General features: G+C 29.8%; 1 protein-coding gene across 1 annotated transcript in view; it reads left to right on the forward strand.

Moving 5' to 3' along the window:
- Nucleotides 1–20697, forward strand: part of LOC132737541 (5-hydroxytryptamine receptor-like) — a 92845-nt gene that overhangs the window by 32819 nt on the left and 39329 nt on the right. Inside the window, exon 3 of the mRNA XM_060724842.1 lies at nucleotides 7659–7687. The gene's annotated coding sequence lies outside the window, so the exon portion shown is untranslated. The remainder of the gene's footprint in view (nucleotides 1–7658; nucleotides 7688–20697) is intronic.

Here is a 20697-nt window from a genome sequence, read left to right on the forward strand (position 1 = left end):
CAGGAGAACTGGGGACATTTGTAGAGAAATACAGTAAATTGCATTTTATTGAAAGAAGAGAGATAACAAAAGTAATGTTGAACACTTACGTGAATTATAACCACACACGACTTCCTTTTTGCTTCTTTTCTTATATCTATTTTTATCCTGTCAACTGCTGACATGAGCCAAAATATGAAAAAGGCATTTGATATTTGAAAGCAGTACAAAATTTGAAATTTTCCTTTGATACCGTCTTAATTTAATCAACAAAAGCATGTTGATTTTATTCTTTACCCTCTTCCAAAGGGTTAAAAGCATACTGTATGAATGTTTTATTATCTAATTTGATGAAACTGAAATTTTATGTTTCTGCAATTTTCTTTCTCCCTTTTTTGTAAATGGAGATGTTTTGTAAATTAACAGATATGGCGTTGGCAGTTTTAGTTGTTTTTGTTTATCAATTATTTTGAGATGGTAAAATGATTTAATCAAATTGAACGCTGGGACGTGATATGTTTAGAAATAGGACTTTTATTTGAAAAATCTAATTATTGTTTTGGAAAAGTGCAAACATGCGATTTATTAAGATCTTTTATCTAAAACGAAGCTTCAATTTAAACCTAAATAATGTTGGAACAGTGGCTTTATGTAGAAGGCTTTTTTTTAAATGGTTCTATATGATATAGTAATTAAACTTAAATCTATCGAATGCACTTTTTCTAATCATAACAATTTGGAAAATATGTTTAATTAAATGTGCAAAAAAATAAATGAATATGAGCTAAGTAGGATAACACACCGCTTCCTTGTTAACACACCCCCTGGAAACCGAGACTTCATTCTTCGGATCAGCCTTGTGCTTAATTCCAATGGTCGTTAATTTGAATCTGTTAAGGGGAGAGATGATTTCCTGATTCCTTTCCATCTTTGTGTTACAAATTTGAAATGTTTGAAAGAATGGTCATGAGGACGAAAGGAAAATCTTATAAGAATGCACAACAAGCTTTCTTTAGAGAATATGCAAAATATCTAATTTATCAAGCGACATAATTAATGATGTTTTCGTTCCTTTTGAACATGAAAACTAATTGTTATTTAGATACAAGACAAAGATTATAACCCAAAACCTTAGGTAGAAAATAAGATTATTTCAGTCATTCAATATGCACTTAGAAGATAGGTATGTTTTACGGTTTTTTTCCTTAATTTATCGCAGATAGACAAAAATGATGTCATATTTTGTATGAGCACTTCATTTAGTTATCAATGTCTTTGTGAAGGGATCTATCACATTTTCAAAAAGGTTTGTCAGAATAGATTTCTGTTAAAATCTATCTTTAACTACTTGATCTCGTCATTTCACGTATCTTTTTTTAAAGTCAAACACAAACAATTTCAAATAGATGTATGTTTAAAAACACAAATACATTTCAACTTTATTTTCGTTCTTTACACGTGCAGTGTGATGATGACAGATAGGGGATCTCAATAAAAAGTCAGTCTAGATTGCACTTTTGTAGAATATCGCCAAGGTCTTCAGCTAGAAATCAGTTCTAAAATCACAATAAATCCAAGCGGCGGTTAAAAATAAGGATTTGACCTTGAATGTAGTTAACACGTCCATTATTTGATTTCAACGGATAGATTTGTAGCAAACAGAAGATAGTAGTAATTAGGAATAAAAGCCATTAAAAATAACATCGTTAAAACAATGGTATCATCCGGTCTAACGAGCTGCCCCTATCAAAACAATAAAAGCTAGTAATTTGTCGAGCTTTTATCAGACCTATTTGCTTTCCATCCGCAACGTTGAAATTTGATGATTAAAGGTAATTTCCATTTAACAAAGATATACTTAATTTAAAAGATAATTTGTTAGAATCACAAATGATTAGGGTAATTTGATATCGTTTGTCGAAAGAAGTGTTTTCCTGTTATTGATCTACAGTAACTGTTTTTCTGTTTTCCGTATCGTGTATCCTTTCAACATCAAAAAAAACCACGAACAATTTAATTTGATTGCGTTTAGGAAATCCGCTCACTGACGTTGTGACATATGTTCCAAATTTAAGTCTTGAATAATTAAAAGCAGTACATGGTAAATCTAAATAAAACAGCAGAAACACTGACAATCATTGATTAGTTACTGAGTAATTGCTTAAATTAAGAGACAATTAATCAAACAAATTAAGTATCAGCGAAATAAAACATTGAACTTTACAATCCTATGTCCGATAACGATAGCTATAAACTGGGGTTTTCTCTTCTTTATCTTTTAAGCAGATACTTAATATGGTATTCGTTCGTATAACAATAAGCAAGGTCACCAATGTGTTCATTATATCACGCGTGCTTCAATTTAAAATTTGTTGTTTTTTTAATTTGTTAAAGACCTACGGTTTGTAATTAAATACATTGTGTATTGATTATCTCGAGGTAGATTCAAGGGTTAAGTATCAAGTAGTATAGTCTCCGTGGTTGAGTGGTTAGAGTCGATGACTTCTAATCCAGTTACCTCTCTGGCGTGGGTTCGATCCCCGGGAGATGCTTTGGTAGTTTAGCGCGGAGGAAGGTAGTCTAGTACTGGTGTAACTCTCCAGGAACGATGGTTAGGAAACTACCCGCCTATATGACTGAAATGCTGTTGAGAAAAGGCGTAAACTGAAGCAAACAAACAGTATAGTCAAATAGTATTGTTGTTTCAAAGAAATAGTACATATCGACGAATATTGTTGTATATATTTCACTTCAGAAACTTTTATGTGAACTTGCGAAATATACGCATTTATGATATTTTTGAAAACAAAAATTGTAGAAATATATTTATCTTGTTTAAACAATAATTAATTTTATTAAAGTATCAATGTCTGCTTTTTCTTTGTAAAGACACTTTAACAATATATGTAAATGGGATTTCTGTGAGTGTTTTTTTTATTGTTTTTAAAGTGTAGAGTTTTTTTACTATTCAAAATCAGCTATAAATATTTGACAGATATTTTTGTTAATTTCGGAGAGTATACTTTAAACTAAAAGTGATGCCTTGTAGTTTATGTTTGGAATCAGCATAATTTATTTGAAGTGATTATATTTGAGTTTTATAGAAATATATAGAAATATTTTAAAAAAAAAAACACTTTTTTAATCTACACCAACAGTTTTATGTATTGAATTTTCTTCAATAGACTATACATTAGAAATTTAAATTTTTGGCTTTAGATTAAAGCACAGGCTAGCATCTGATTATACGAATTGTTTCTCATTAACGTTAATCTTGAATATAGATTAGAAATAAGTTTTGAGGAAATTAGTGTCTAGAAGAGAATGTTGGAAATAAATTAAACTTTAATATTATGTCTACGGAATGCTTTATAATGCATGCATTTCTACTGTTGTAGCTTATACCAGCTGTGGAAAAGAGCATACATAGAAGTATACGATTTATCCAGATTCACTAAAAGAAATTTTTCTGTCAGTAAAATGCATTTTCAATAAGTGAAACATTTGACAGAATAACAAAAGTTTCCAAAATTATAACTTTCAAATTGGAATTGCTTTTATATCTTAGTCAATTTGCATATATAATTTCCTTTTCTCTGCATGTGTTTAAATAAACAAAACAAAATAAGTAAAGTTCCTTGCTTCCAGCTGTTTCTTGTGCAACTGTTTAAATAAACAGATTGATACTATAATATACATATAGCGTAATGCCTTTGCAATATATGCAGACATTTTACAGCAGTTTATTTGCCATACACAATAATATATATTATAAATTTATGTATTCAATTTTTGAATTTTGAACAATCAACTCAAAAAGTAGGCAATTTGAGGTACAGAGTCAGGTCAGAATGCATGGACGTGCAGACAGTGATTGCAAAGGCTCATCATTTTTGGTTCGAGCAGGTGTAAGGTTAATAAATAAAGAAACAAATATGTATTGAACAAGCAAGTGACATCAAGAAATAAAGTTTGGTATGAAATTGCAGCGGAAAACCGTCAAACATAATTGTTTTCACTTAAACGAAATGTTTGTTTTTTTTCCAAACTACTATTATATAATTCGTTGATATTTTAACTACCCTTTTTCATTTTAAAACAAACTTTGTTTACAAATTATGATATAAGACTATAACACATGTTATATCTGATGTCATATCTGATGTATTCGAACTTATCAAATAATGCTACAAAGTATATATGGCATCTAAGAAATGCATTAAGTAATTATATAATATAACCCTCTATATGAATTCTTTCTCTATTTGTGCATTCATTCCATTGTTACACTCAATCCTCATTGTTCGGTTTGACGTCGTGTGAATACTTTTTCGAGCGATTGGTACAAAGTAATTGTAACTCCATATAGATATATGTAAAGAGATACAGTAGTATTGCGGCATTACATTCACTTAAAGTCTATTTATATATCTGCCAGTTAATGGCTGGCAGACGCGGCACTTTCTCTTTTTTCGGCGAAATAAAAGACATGATAATACAATTATCACGTAGCACCTCACTCGCTTTAAGGTGAATTGTTCATTTCTTAGATTGCCGCTTTATGTATATCCTGAGACAAATGGAAAATTTTATTATCTCATTCGTTCTTTGTTTAATGTCAAGGTCGCTATAAAAATCAGATTTATCGCGTGTCAATAAATGTAGGCGAGTTTTGAATGTGAATCTCTTTTATTGTTATTATTTCAAAAAAAAAACACATCTTGTAGATATCATGTTTATTCAAAATCTATACAATTTTGATGTTACTCTTTCAAGTATCAAAATGAGGCGTGAATTTCTAAAGACAAAACTTTTATTAAAAATAACATCTAAGCTTCTTCTTATATACGATGTTTGCAGATAGTGTTTGCAAACCAACCGTATATACCCTTTGCTCGTTGGGTTTACTTATCCGCCGGTTTTGTTGCTTACTAAGTATTATTATTTTGGAATTGTCGTGGGTTTTCTTTTTGGGTTTATTTTATTACTTTCCTAATAATATTTTTAGATTGGGGCTTGTTGCATTGTGACATTCTAGTTTTTTTCTGGTGGATGAAGACCTCTTGATTCAAGGTACAATAACAACGTTAGTGGGCTTACTGCTTGTAGATACCTTCTTCTATATCTCTGGCGAGATTCGATCTTAAATTGACAACAGAATCATAGATTTTATTTGTTTGACAAAATTTCGCCTAAAAATACATGTTATCAATCACTTACGCTTCCATTAGACCTAAACACTTCATTGAAAATTGTCTCTGAAATGACACGTGTTTTAATTCGATTTTGTTATTCTTTAAGTACTCTTTTAACAGAACAGATTTATTGTTACGGAAACAGGGCACGCTTTCATTTCCATTTTATGTTTGCGCTTAATAAAGATTGCAATAATGGTTTGTATGAAAGGCATTTTGATAAACTGTTCGAGAAGTCTTTAATAAATGATTTTAAATAAAAATACGTTTGTATGAATGCATGCACTCATCTTAAAATGTATTTCATGGCATGATTGTCATTTTGGTTGCATTTTATTGAAATTGACACCACCCTATTTGTAATAAAATCACGCTTAGAAGTTCATTAAACACAAAATAATTAACGTTAGTGCACATTTAAGGCTTAACAAATGAAATGTTTAGAGTGTGCTTCACGTTTTCCCACAGTTACTATAAAAGTTCATATTAACAAACATGCCGACAATGTGATTTTAAATTGTTCTTGTTACTTCTGTTGTCTTTCTTCGTATGAACTAACAAATTCTAGTTGTGTGATTAAGATATGTATGTTTCGTTAATCTTACATTCAAGCGTTACTTCTTTTACATTGTTTCTGTTATAGTTATAATTCCGTATAAAATCTCTTACGAAAGAAGCAAATATTCGAGCGAAGATACATGACAAACGAAGAAAATACTCTAATTCTCTGTTGTTTTTTATTGTTGCCTTACTCTTCTTTCAGTTTTATTTGATCTTATAATGTCAAATATTATCATGATTAGATTTAACTCACCATTATAATAACCATGTGAAACATAATTGATTTTTCTAAGAAGTATTTTAAAGCTAATGTGAACAATCTGCTATCGAGCTTAAAATGCAATGTCTGAAAAATGGAGTGCTTTCTGCAGACCAAGAAAATGTAATTATCTCTTTACCATTGAGATTTTTCTCGCTACAAGTGTTCTTTGGCGCGTTTGAATAAGAAGTTTAGTTAAATATCCATTTCCTTTAAGAACACACTTTAAAGAAACGAAAGCCCATTGCTAGACAAAAATATTTAAGTTGATTGATAGGAAAATATAGTTTATATTTTAGTATTAATGTTCTTTTATGTTTTGTTCGATGAAAAAAAGATTTGTCAATCCATTTCAAAACCATATGATTGCAGATATGAATAGGAAATAAAAATTCAGTCTTGCTTTACGCATTCAAATTCTAGATGTAAAGATGAATATCTGTCTTCAACAAGCTTATCATTTTTATATATAAATTTTATCGAAATTTCGCACTTTCATGAATTGATAAAGGCATTCTTGGTGTTTTTTCTTCTCCAAAGTATATAAAAACACATAATGTTAGTGTGTTTTATTTCAAGTATTCACTAAACTGTTATTGTTGCATGTTCTACATTCTGTTTATATTTGTGATATGCGGGTTCTTATATTAATCATAATTATTGTTGTACATCATTTTTGTATTACATTGATGTTGCTTTTGTAATGAAGATCTGTATAACTAACTGAAACTACTTAATGAAACCAGACGTCTTAACAGATAAAAAAAACGAAAAGAGTATAAAGAAATAAGACATCCTAGAAATGGCATCAGACAGATTGCGTGATAGATTAGAGAGAAGCATATTTTAAAAGGCGTCTTATTTTCTCAATCTAACATTGTGTCAGTTTTACTTTATTGAACTTTAAACATATCAAGTTGGTTGTGTCGCCGAAGATGATTGAAGATGGGGTAGGACATCTAGTTTGCATGGTTAATCATATTCTGTATATTTGCATACGAGATCCAACAGTCGTCATATAAACGACATTCTCGGTCAAAATAACTCATGAAAAACATCCTTAACTAGAATATCAATGTCAAAAATTAAAATACCAGGACATTTTGTGGGAGTGTTTTTGTTATTTTTTTTGATTTTTTTGTGTGATTACTTGCTATTTTCGAATAAATGAACAATGAAAACGCGACTTGTAATTTTGCCTCCGAAGGTCTTCATGATTATTGGAAATATATATCTTAACAAACGTTTCGCTTTCAAAAGCATACACAACTTAATTAAATCTTTAAAAATTGGATTTTTGTATTTCATAAGCCTTTAAGTTAAGGTTGCATATAATTAAAATAATTTCTCTTTTTTTCAAAAGTAATTTCCTAATAAAAGAACATATACATGTATATACATGTTACCTGCATAATACGAGTATTTAAAAAAAAAACACGCTAAAATGTAGCATTGTCTTATTTCAATTTATTATCGTAATCTATTTAACAATATCATATCTAAAACAAATATGCTGATCAGTTTACTCTAAACGTTATTTCTGGACATGGATACCTAAAGATAAGTTTTTCACATTTTATTCTAGTATTAGACGTTCTTTTCATCAAAATCATTGCCCTTGTTCTTTCTTTCGTTTAATAAATTCTTTTTTTCTTTTCTTTCAGGATTTATTGTGTGCAAGGAAGAATAATAAGTAAGTTTTATTTTATTTTTATCTCCTTATACAATACAATGATTCAATATAATTGATTGAAATAAGTGCCAACCACCCTGCAACAAACAATACAGTGTTTGGTAGATTCGTTAAATAAACCGCTATCGTCTGTTCCGGTAAACATGAATTTATCATGCAATTATTTATTATTTATGCATTGCTTGTAATTTGTAATGTCGAAGTTCATTTAAATATCAGATTATGTCCGTTGTTGAATAAGAAGCTGCGTATTTGTTATGTAAATTGACAACATAAAATATGCAATCTTTGTGAGCTTTTATCTTACATCAACTTTGCCCGTAATACAAAATGCAATATCAGACAGTGGGAATGTCAATTATATGAAAACAATGTTTGCATTGTTTCCGTTATGTTTGCTCTCCATAAAATAATCCAAATAAATCGTGCTTTTCTGTTTTTGTATTAATGGTAGAATAAACCTAATAATACTGATTGAATGCTTTTTATTTCAATGGGCAAAGCTTTGAATTGAGCAATTGAAAGGGGTATAGGCGATGTTATTCAAATTTCAAGGGGAAAAATGCGAGGAAAAAGTGATTGATTTGCATGAATTTACCTGAAGTACTGAAGTACTTGAACTTTTTACACTGTTGAGAATAATATAAATAATGATATAATCATTGTGTTTTATGGTAATATAAAAAAAACGTATCGACGCTAACACACTAAATCGACATAGTATCAGGAATGGGAATTAAAGAAAACAAACAGTTATAACCAATACAATAAGACATATACAATAAAGAAGAATCTTAAATTGGTATACAATCGCTTGTCTTTAAAAGTTGTTGTGTTATGTTGTGTTGTTCCATAACTGTTAATTAACATTCAGTTTTTACTATTTAGACTTGTTTTGGAACCTACGAAAAGCAATTCATTTTCCTTTGTTATATTTCAAATGACAACAACCTGATAAATAATTTAGATGTGCAACTCTCTCGGTTTTATTAGGAAAATTGATTTCATTGCAATAAAATATATACATAAGGCTTCTGCAAACTTATCTACGATGGCTGAATGTTTCTCTCTCAGCATTCCGCTTATTTATTTATAATTTGGAATGAAATCATAATTTATAAGATTTTATCGTAATTTCCTCTCTATAAAGCCTTATCTGGGATTTCTGAAATACTGGTATGCAATATGAAGCTGCAAAACTGCCGCAACATTGATCAAATGTCAGCGCTGTCACAATTTGCTTCGTTTCTGTGAAATAAAACAAACAAATGCAACACAAATCACGTGATTAATCTAGGGGAAAAGAGCAGTTATAAAGTGACAAATATTCATAGATACACAGTTCGGATTGTTGCGTTGTGTATATAGATACATAGTCTGGTGTGCTATCAAATATTAAAATAAAATGAGTAATGAAAATGGTATTTCATATTATCTCGTGGCTTATAAATGAGTTTTTATTGTCTCGTGAATGTTTTTTATTGGTTTTGTATCAATAAACATCTAGTTAATTGGATATGTATAAATGAAATGACATCGTAATTAAATTATTAAATGACGTTGACATTTCCTGTTTAAATGTTCCATTACTTGCTCAAAAATAGTCACATAAAAGTGTTGAGTCATCAAAATTGGAAACGAGACTGATTGATTCCCTTTTCATGTTTCATACCTATAAATTGTTTAATCCAAAAAAAAGATTTATGTGTCGTAAATCAGTTGATCTTTGTTATAAATTTCTGAAAAACAATTTGTTTTCTTTAATTTTTAATGGAAATATATTTTATTTTACTTTACACAACACGCTTTTATCAAAAACACATAATAATACTATATTATTTGTGATAATTATAATAAAACATATTTCATAATTAATTAATTTCATGTTCTTTTCTCCAAAAAATATTGACCTTATTTTAGTTGAGGAATATAAATTTAATGGTAATTGATGGAGACAAGCCATTTCCATTAAAACGAGCAAGAAAAACCATCACTGCCATAAAATGAAATAAACAACTTGCATTATTATAAAATGACTGAGGTTTTTTGACATAATGGGACTGTAAATATTTTTCGAGATCAATTTTCCAGATGATGTAGGTCTACACCAATAACTAATTTGAAAAATTTCACATCATTTGCTCAATCCTCCTTTTTAAACAATAATTATTCGTTTTGTGACCGCTTTTCAATCAGATCGGACTATAAATAGCGCATAAATACGATTTTCAATTCAATTCTAAGTATGTTTCAATGATATGTTTTAAGTATTTCAACTGATTTAAGTAGAATTGTATGTGTTAAGACTTTTGTACATCAATTGAGTTCCTTTAAAACACAACTTGAACATACATTGTCTTCCACAGCGCCCTCTAACTATTGCAACAGCTTCTGTTTGCTAAGATGTTATCTGACATATTATATTTATTATATAAAGAATATATTAGATTATTAATCATTATTTTATACAATATTTATTTATGCTGGGAAGAGAAATGACGCCATATATTATTATCAGTTACTGTTGGCAACGAGTCAAATTTATTCCTTTTAACTGACGAATGTATAGATATTAATGAAAAAAGTAAGCCAACTTTGCTTCCTTAACGAATTAAATTAATATTAATAGACAATTAACCAAACTTGTATTTCCCTATTAAATCTAAATTTTGATGTTATACTCCAGCGATTCCTCTTAATATTGTAAATATTCAAATATTGCTCTATTTAGCCAGATGGAATCAATTATATATTTATTTATGCATTGCCTGGATATTCTATGAAGCTTTGCAGACAAAAACTGCCGATGTAATGTATTTAGTGTCTGTAATGTCCTGGGATAGGTAGAACAAGTGGTTGAACATGATTTAGAAAATGCCGTACAATGTCATAAACGTATACCAGCGGACACTATTACATATGATGTTTGCATTATGATACAAAATGGTAAATTTTCAAACTTTTGCCATACAATAGATGTATTTTCACGCTGTATCAATGTTTGCTCAGTACTGCTATTGGGTAATATATCACAGAATACAAATATTATATACGGTAAAAGCACACAACCGCTATATATTTACTCTGTAAATTATTATAGGTAATTGAACGTGGCTGAAAATATCAAAAATAACATCATTACCCAAATTTGCAAGCATATACGTTAAATTGTTATAATGTTTCATTAAACACAGTGTGACAGAGCGTTCATTATATAACGTATGCTATAACATGCTCATTTCTTTTTTTTTCTTTTTTTAGCGGGGTCGGAGTGTCATTTCATTTTATACATCAAGTGATGCTCATCTAATGTTTAAATGGTTGAAAAAACTGTTTAACGATATTTAAGGAGAGGTTTACAATTATAAATCCACTTAAAAAGATAGAGCTGGTATACAGGAAGGGGGGAATTGTCACCCTGTCTCCCTGTGCGTTACCTGTTAAGCTGTATTTCAAGTCACTAAAATAAACGGTACGAAATCAAACCATGATATACATAGTTTGATCGGTGTACTCTACACATGATTGGTCATCATGAGTTTCTGATAGAATGTTAAAAATTCACGAGGTTACTCTAATGGGAGAATCTGTTTATCTGTTTGTGTATACAACTATTCCCGTGTGAACATGAAAATAGTATGACCTGTATAGCATAATAGAAAATATCACTTGATAGTGTCAAGCTAACAGTGATGATTCTCATAAATGCCATACAATAGAAAAAGTGAAATATTGAAGGCAAGTGTTTTAATTTGAAGAAAAAAAAATAGCCATCGCATTGTAAAACATGCTTCACATCTACGACCATTGGGTCGACTTTAACATAGTTTAAATATTACAAAGTTAATTAATCGTGTATCAAGTCTGAACATATGATTGAAATATTACTTTCAGACAATCAGTAAATAACTAGAAATTACTAATTTAATTAAAAGCTAATTATCTGAAATATGTTGATATGCATTAAACAGATTGCTCATGATGTTCAAAATAATTTACATTTTACAAATAGAAGTGCCAGCAACAGTGCCCATAACAGTACTCGCATGGAATTAAACAATACAAATATATACATTAGGTTTGCCATATTGTTACAGTAGACGCACGGTAGAACATTCGTGGACTTCTGAATTACATAATTAGAAACATAGTGCAATAAGAATTTGTGTTTATACCAAATTTATATGAAATTATGATACATTTTTTTTTTGTACAATAAAGACAATTTTATATCGTGATGTGTTTTCTTGAATATCTTTGGATTATATTCTACATCCTCTTCCGTAGATATGTTTATCTCACAATATTTTCCTGACAATTTAGTTTTTTGTCGTTTACCGTTATAATGAGAAGAAATGGCACAAAAACCTTGTTTTGTTGGACAATTTAACGCCATGTTTCATTTCTATAATTCGAATTCATTATAAAACCTAATATATTCCTCCACAGTAGCTAAATATGTTTTCATTTCACTTAGGAGGACGAAATTGCAAATGTTACTTCCTCGCAAAAAAGCTCATTTCATTTGACATTTAACATAAATATTCCCCTCCTGACCCTGGGGTGAAATGACATATCATACTGTTGATTCATTATAAAATGTAATATCACGAATAGGAAATGTCAGGGAAATAGATTCGGTGTTTGAACGGTCTCTCTTATGTTTGTTCGCTCTATAAATAAAACAAGTAAGATTGGCACTTATCAAGGGGCAAAGACTTGGAAAACTCACGGAAGAAAACAGAAAAACGTGCGGAGATTCTGATCTCAGTTATTCTGGGAGTTATATTTGACCAGGTTAAAATGAATACTGTATTTTGTCTAGATGATAATAGACAGACGTTTCTAATGATAGTCGCATGCTCTACTTGAATAAAGTCTTGCTTTATATTTCATTGCTTTGATAGGCTTAATGAATGATTTTCAATACACGAATTGCTCGTGTGGTCCAATTTAAATTGTACTCACTCAATATTCACAAAGATCTTAATTGTTCTATAAAAAAATTCTGAAAGCATATTTGGCAAATTGCACTTTCTTGATTTAATCCTGTAGTACTGAAATAATGGAATAGTCAAAACTTAAGTTTATTACATAATTACATCCATTTTTTATCTGCTATTGTATTAGCTATTTAGTAGGTTGTTATTAATGTAAACTGTTTTTAATTCACAAATAATCGAATCATCTGTTTTTTCGTTGTTGTTTTTTTTTGTATCTTTTTGGTAATATGATACACTTTTGTTTGCTATAGACCTTTTCCTTTCCTCTTTTCCATGATACATCTTTGCAACTATAAGTCTATAGATATTGTCAGTATATAAATTGCTTGATCCTACACAGAACTGACCACGTTTTCCCTTTTGTCTGTTTTTCTCTCTACGAAGTCATTTATATCGCAACTTGGATAATGATTGATAAAGTGCTATCGGACAATGATGGACGCCTATATGTCCATTAACCGGACCTCTATTGTCCATCTTACCAGAGATTTTCGAAAGGCATTGGACGGTAAATTGCCTCTATGATCAATACAGTTAGCATGCAGAATGTGAAATATCGGAGTGATACACTGTCTGCTTTTGATCAAGTACTTCATGTCCCTCTCTTACGGTAAAATGTTGTTATTTATTGATAACAAACATGCTATTGTTTCATCTAGTATATTTCTGTTTTTACAGTTTCGTGCCAATTAATACCGTCTTGTTTCGTCCCAATTGGACCATCCTTTGCACCTAATAATTACGTGTTAAAAGTACGTTGAATTCATAATGGGGATGAATCCTTTAGATGTTCCTGTTTTACAAAGAAAGTTTATCTTGGTTTTGTTGACTTATTATAACTTGCCAACTAGCCTTGTTATCTCTAATCTCACAAACAACTTGATTCATTATTGCATGTTTATGATTCAACTGTTATTAAAATGCCTCCTCAAATAAAACGGAACGGGTAATATCACATTTTAGGAGTTAGACATTTAAACTGGGAGTAGCTATATATATAGGATATCGTGGAACATGATCAATTCATCTCAAAATAGTTGCATAATGTAATGGAATACATAAGTAAGTTCTTAACATCATTTATTTTAAATCTTAGATTTACTATCATATCAATTGTATTAAACTAAATGTAATGTAATACATTTTATACATGTATATATTTGCATTAGTAAATAAGTCAACCATCAATTTTTGACAATATCTTTATTTATTTCAGTTGCTAAAGTGCAAGGTTTTTCATTACCTATCCGGACTAAATACTTAAGAATATCACCGAAAATGTGTTTTATTCAATATTAAAGTAGAATTCAATTTTTAAATATGTAACAGCGTTTAATTTTTAATTAAAAATTATCTGCAGATTTGCTCATAGAACCTTTCAAGACTTGTTTGTACTTTTGCTAAGTCGTATAATTCAAATTTAGAAATTTCACTTCAAACCTTACCTCCTGTGTAAGCAGACTAATGTTTTCTACATATATGGAGTTCCTTATTTGTTTATATTTCTGCTTCTTATAAGTATATCGGATTCCTTTCAAATAATATAATTATGCCAGTTAAAGACCGCTTCAAAATAAAAATAATAATCTAAAGTACATCGAAAACATAATCATTTTAGATGATTTCGGGAAACAAAGCCAATGTACTTTGGATTTATTAAAGATTTGACATTTGTCTTGAAAATCGGAAGGACGTTTGCGACTTTAAATGTCGTATCTGACAAAATTAACAATGATTTTAGAGACGGTTCCTTTACAAATTGGTATCAGATATGTTTTTATGTCTATTATGATAAAGCAGATATGAACAGAAATGTTCTATCTTGGGATTTTGATGACAAATAATGACGTTTTAATGTTGTATCCCCATAGATTTGTTGTGTGATAAATAAAAAATAGCATTTTGGAATAGGATAGCCATCGTCAACATAGAGATGACAATAATGGACGCTCTGTTTCAAAGCTTGGCAAGTTTAGGTAAACAAAAATAACCAAAACAAAATACTATAGGAAACATAATCATCTCAATTCTAGTAAGAACACATTTTTATGTGTCTAAACCAAGTCAAAGAGTTTCCTCATAATGTTTTAGAATCTCCTTCTTATTTTTGTGACGAATTTCTTTAGCAAATGACTGCATTCATTCACACATTTGGACATTTCGAATTATGTTAACATATAAACGTGATCTGCTAAAAGTTTGGAATTGCACAAAATTGCTTTGTATCACATTTTAGACAGAACACATTTTTCCTAATATTGAAAACTAGTTTTAGAAAGTTGAAACATGTAAAACCTCCGATCTTTTCTCTCGGAAACATATAAATTTATCAAACAAATCGACAGCAAATTTAAAAATATTTCATCAACTGATATAACTCAGTTACTCAAGAAACATGTCAATGTTTCACAATAGAATGCTGATAGACTGTTAAATTTGGAACACATGTTTTGAAACTTCTTAGAAATACTAGTAGTTCACGCAGTTGAAAAGACGATCCAACATTGCATTCTCCGGGATAATACTGTGAACGTAGCCAGTTGAATAGAAACGAAATTATTATTGAGCTGGGACCAAAAATAACTTGGTCCCAGTCTTGAGCCAAAATTGTTATATAACTCGCTTCAACTAAATATTGTGGCTGAACAAACAATGATAAAAGTAAACTTTGTAAAATAATGGTTTTTATACTAAATGATGTGATGATATTGCTTGATCGCTTTAGAACTTTGTACATTTCATATCTCTTCTATTAAATACTTGGTACTCCAATTATTTCGTACTATCTGTAGTTCGTACTGTCAATATTTCGTACTATTATTTGTTTGCACTTTCAATATTTCGTACTATAGGCATTTCGTACTATCAATATTTCTTGCTTAAAACCGTACTCCGCACTTTGTCCTCTTTCAAATGTTGCAATAAGTTTATTTCATTATCATCGTACATTAATTAATTTAATAACATTTTTTAACATATGGCAGTATGGTTTCGATAGATGATAATTGGCTCACCAATGAGCATTAATTGGTGAGCTTAACATGTAAATATATGCGATGAATGCTTAAAGTCCTGTCCTGTTTTTGTTTGGTGTCCTGCTGGGGTCCTTGCCATTGGTCCTATATTGCTGGATCGTGTGGGGGTTGCGTTCATTGAGGGGCGCCCTTCCTTGATTATCTTGTTTTTTTCTCATTTTATAATCTATAAAAATACTGAAACTACAAGTCTGAATGATAAATATAATTATGATGTTTCAATAATCTATTCTCAATTCTTACAGTTAAAACAGACACAATATGATTAATTTAAGACTTTGTGCACAGGATGTTTTTCTTGGGTACCAATTTTATACCTTTTATATAATGCTATTAGTGCTATTACCTGTAATTAAATAAAATGTAATTAAGTAAAATGGATACTTAGCAAGTTGTACCAGAATAAAATAAAAATTGGTTGTATCTATGTTTCCGATCACGTACTGGATTACTGGATACTATTCTCACAGTATTTATCCTCTTTGACAATTATTTATGGACACTATATAATAACAATATAATTATGTTGCCTTATTTTCGCCGTATAAGGATTTATTTATATCTGAAAATTAGATGAATATTTATTGTTCAATGTGTCACTATTATTCTAAGTCAAAATAGAAACAATGGCACGTGTACTTTTCTACTTAATATCATTTCGCTCTTTACGTCAATAGAAAAGAATATTTATACATTTTTTATATCTAGAAATACAGAAGCACAGCTATTTTCCAAACGATTATCATCACATATTCTCTTCAAATCTGCAGATCAACAATCTCGTGGTAGATATTTTAGCATTATATTGATCAGAAAGGTGGCTTCCTGTTGAGATCTTCACAACAAGCATTGCAAGAGGTTACACTTTTAGTCTTGTTAATGGTATTCTCCCTATTGTCTGATGGCACTCGATCAATCAGTATTCCAGTCACGACTATAAATGACCACACAAGCAAATACCTAGTAGACTCATAATATTACTTTTAACTTGAAAAATGAAGCAATTTACAAAAAAATGTCTTTTTTCGATTGTTTCTTTCTCGTTCTCTATTTGATACATTGATGTAAATGGAAATGACATGCGTTTGTACATCTAAGAAAACGTTAAAGGATTATTTGCATAAAAACTGTATTTTAAATGTTTCTTATGAAAACAAGTCTAATTTTTCTTTGCAAATATTGTTTCATATTATTAACCTGAAGCCCTTAAACCGGTTTCATTGAATTGAACATCTGTGTTTTTATTTTTATTTTCATTGTATTCCGATGATGGTGTAGCATTGTGCTTGAACTCCATGTAAAATTGCAAATATATATGTCAGACGCTATTTCTATTATAGAAGCATATAAAATGATTCATCCATAATATTGCACGCTTTTAGCTTTACTATAATGACATAATAACTCTTTGTTTCTTTGCCCTTAAAACGATATGAATCGACATTCGTTCTATGTATTTATATAAAGTTCAATTCCAAAAAATCATTAAAGTCAAACTTTGATACTATTGTCATTACACGGAATCGTAGTTTTAACTCTATTTACACAATGAAACCGCATTACACACCGGTTCCTTTAAATATTAATTTCCTTTATTTGTTTTATACCATTTAAACTGTGGGAGCCTTTAATCAGTTTTATATTCTGATTTTATCAAAGAATTACTTGCATCCAATCTATTAAGTTTTCCAAAGGCTGTTAAGTTAGATTGACAAATGTTCATCTCACATTGATTCAATTTACCGACACGATCTCTCTATAAATCTTGTATAATGTATTAAAACTTAAGTGTTTTTCATTCGATCGGAAAATCGTAAAGTCTGATATGTAATCACCAGTTGTATATATATGTTTTCATCACACTTGCGTTGAAATGATGTTTAAAATTCATCTTTCAATTTCAAGAAAGCAATGATAAAATGAGATGATAAAATTCAGATACCGTAAATCATATGATAAATGAAGACAGAAGGAAATATTATAACAGGCCGGTGAAGCCAACTTTACTTTAGATTATAGCAGTATCTTCGACCTTCTGAAATTGAACTTGTCTTCTCACATAACATTGATTATATGCCTTACTGAGAAAGTGATTTGTGGTGCAGACAAAATGAAATAATGATTTGTGAAAAATATATGTAGACTTTTCCACAAGTGTCTAAGTTGCAGATGATAAATGCGAACATTGTTTTTCAAATAACATGATTATTTATATGACAATGTTATCATACATATAATATATACTCTTTTAATAGTCAACATAAAACCTAGCTCCTCAAGGTACTAATATTAAATGCAAGAATCTTAATTTGGAATGTTCAGTTCTTCTTAAAAGATCAATTTATGGCATATATATACGACTTCAATATTACGAATAAACTACGATATGGCTTCAATCAAAGATATCAAAAAGAATTAGAAGTGAAGATCTGACGAAAGAGGAAATTCAAAAAAGTCCCCAAGAAATAGAAATAAGAACTAGGTTTAAGTAATTTTATATCATACATGTGCAGCAGTCAAATAAAATGAATGCAGTAAGGACATTGTCTAAATAATGCACGTATTAGATTATGATTTATACAGACGGATTGTCGTAACGAAAACAAAAAGCTACATCCTGATAACAAAACAAATGGATTAGCAGATCCGAAGACCAATGGTGACTCGAAAGACTCGTAGCTCACGGATTGTTGGTTCGATCGCCAGTTCCTCCACTAAACCTAATGGTCTTTTGATTGAGTGTCCAGAGTGATCTACCCCAAAATAATAGGGTCGCTTCTCGAACGGGGCAACAGCTGTGTCATATTCCTAATTTAAAGGCTCACCGTATAGAAATTGTGCATTAAAAATTGCAAAAAGGCACTTTAATTTACGGTGTACAATATTATTTCATGGAAACACCGTGACACTAGGGTTTTTAATATAGCCTATAAATATATATTTTCATGTATTCTGTTTTGATACCAGGACAGGAAAGGTGTTATAATACATCTTGATCGAAGTCTCGTGGGATTTATCTCAGTTGTTGACATAAGAACAAAAGTCAGAGAAAGCTTGCGGATGATATGTCACAAAATGTAATTTGCTTTTATTTGTTTTCATAGAATATAGAAGTGGTATATGTAATAGACTTAAATATTACAAAATAAAATCTAATTATCTTGATGGTTCTACCTTGAAAAAAAGAGAAAAAAAACTTATCTTTCTACTGATAAAAAGACAATATAATAGGACATTAGCTTCATAATTTTGTTCTCGAAAACAAAACATATTACATATAATTCGATCTGATAAAAGTTAATTACAACTAATAAGGTTAACAAACTTCGGCATAGTAAAATTTTTGTTGTTGGCGTTTTTTTTTTGTTGGTTTTTTTTTTGTAATTGTTTTTTTTTTTGTGGGGGGGGGGTTCATATTTTTACATAAAAATCAGTACTACTTGTTTATATTGTCCATAATCGTTATAATTGTTATGGTTTATTCATCTCAATTGAGGAAATGTGATAAATACAATACAGTGAGGATACATAACCGTTTGTTACAGCTTAATTTGATACTGTGAGAAATTATAGATATTTCAAAAAGTTAATTGATTCTGAATAAGAGTTTAAACATTGCCTTTCTAAATAAGCGCGAATTTTGCCCATAATTGTTATGTTTACATTATCTTACACGTGTCACACATCTCTATCTAAATAAGGCATTTATCTATAAAATAATGATTTGTTTTATTTTTGAAAGCTCCCAGATTTACGTCATCATTAACGTTATTTCGGGTTAATCACTGTATTGTTTACCAGTTTTACATTCAAAATCCATGTCATAAAACTTTAGCAAAAATGAAACATGTGTTTATATCTTCAAATGCCTTTTTACATAATGATATAAATGTGTTTGTTTGATTTTTATATTTACAGAAACCACTGAAATATTACTATCATTTTTGTATATTGTCATTTGAAACCTAATAGTACAATCGAAAATAATTTCAGTATTTATTTGACCTAGATTTCTTGTCCCGAAAAATAAAAATGGAGACATTTTCTCGTTAATCATCGGGAAATTTGACCTATGAGACAACACACATAAAACATTGTATCCAACAATGCTTCACTCCATCTGACTTTAACTCTAATCATTGTCAGTTATATTGTATACGGCACAAGATTTTATCATATAATAGAAACATTATTTCAAAAGGACACATCTTCCGGGTGACAGAATAATCTATTAAATTTTTTCCCCATATTTGCATGGTGTGTTGCTTCTAATGCTTCCTCTGTATAAACGGTTGTTTGTGAAATATTTTCCAACTGATACAATGATTCATAAAAACCTATAATTGCTACTCTGGGATTGTGAACAGCGTTCGATCGATAGCTTAAACAAACTTTGTTGCCGGAAATGACAGGAAAAGTGGCTGCCACAGTATGTGTTAGCGTGGATCCACAGAAAGAGCCTTCTTGATTGCAACAACATTTTATCTTGTCTTAAGACCACTTATATCCGCAATGAAAGAGGGTGACAACAACCGTCTCCGTAAAATGATAGCTGTTGATCCTTCTATAAGACTTGATAAGAGGAAACAAAATACGCATTATCACCATTACAAAAATAGCAAAACTGTGTCTGTACACTAGGGCGTCTGTAAACATTCGTTTTGTATAGGATTTAATATTGTGTCTAGATTTTGCTGAATCGTTATTTTTATTATACATTTTATGGGAAAGAATTATGTTTTATTGACGAAATGCTTGTTCTTCGTATAGTATTACAATAATGTGTTAATCAATTTGTTAATTTGATATCATATTTATCCTTAATATTTAGGTTACTGACGGAAAAATCAATAGTGATATAACAACTGTTATTATAAATATATTGTCATAGGTAAACATGCTTATTTTATGTCACATATCATAAAAATAGATTTGCATATACTTACTTCTCCTTGCGTTACTTTTTGCTGTC

This window comes from Ruditapes philippinarum, unplaced genomic scaffold, assembly GCF_026571515.1.
Source record: "Ruditapes philippinarum isolate M1 unplaced genomic scaffold, ASM2657151v2 ctg2576_1_1_1_1, whole genome shotgun sequence".
In the NCBI taxonomy this organism is placed as follows: Eukaryota; Metazoa; Mollusca; class Bivalvia; order Venerida; family Veneridae; genus Ruditapes; species Ruditapes philippinarum.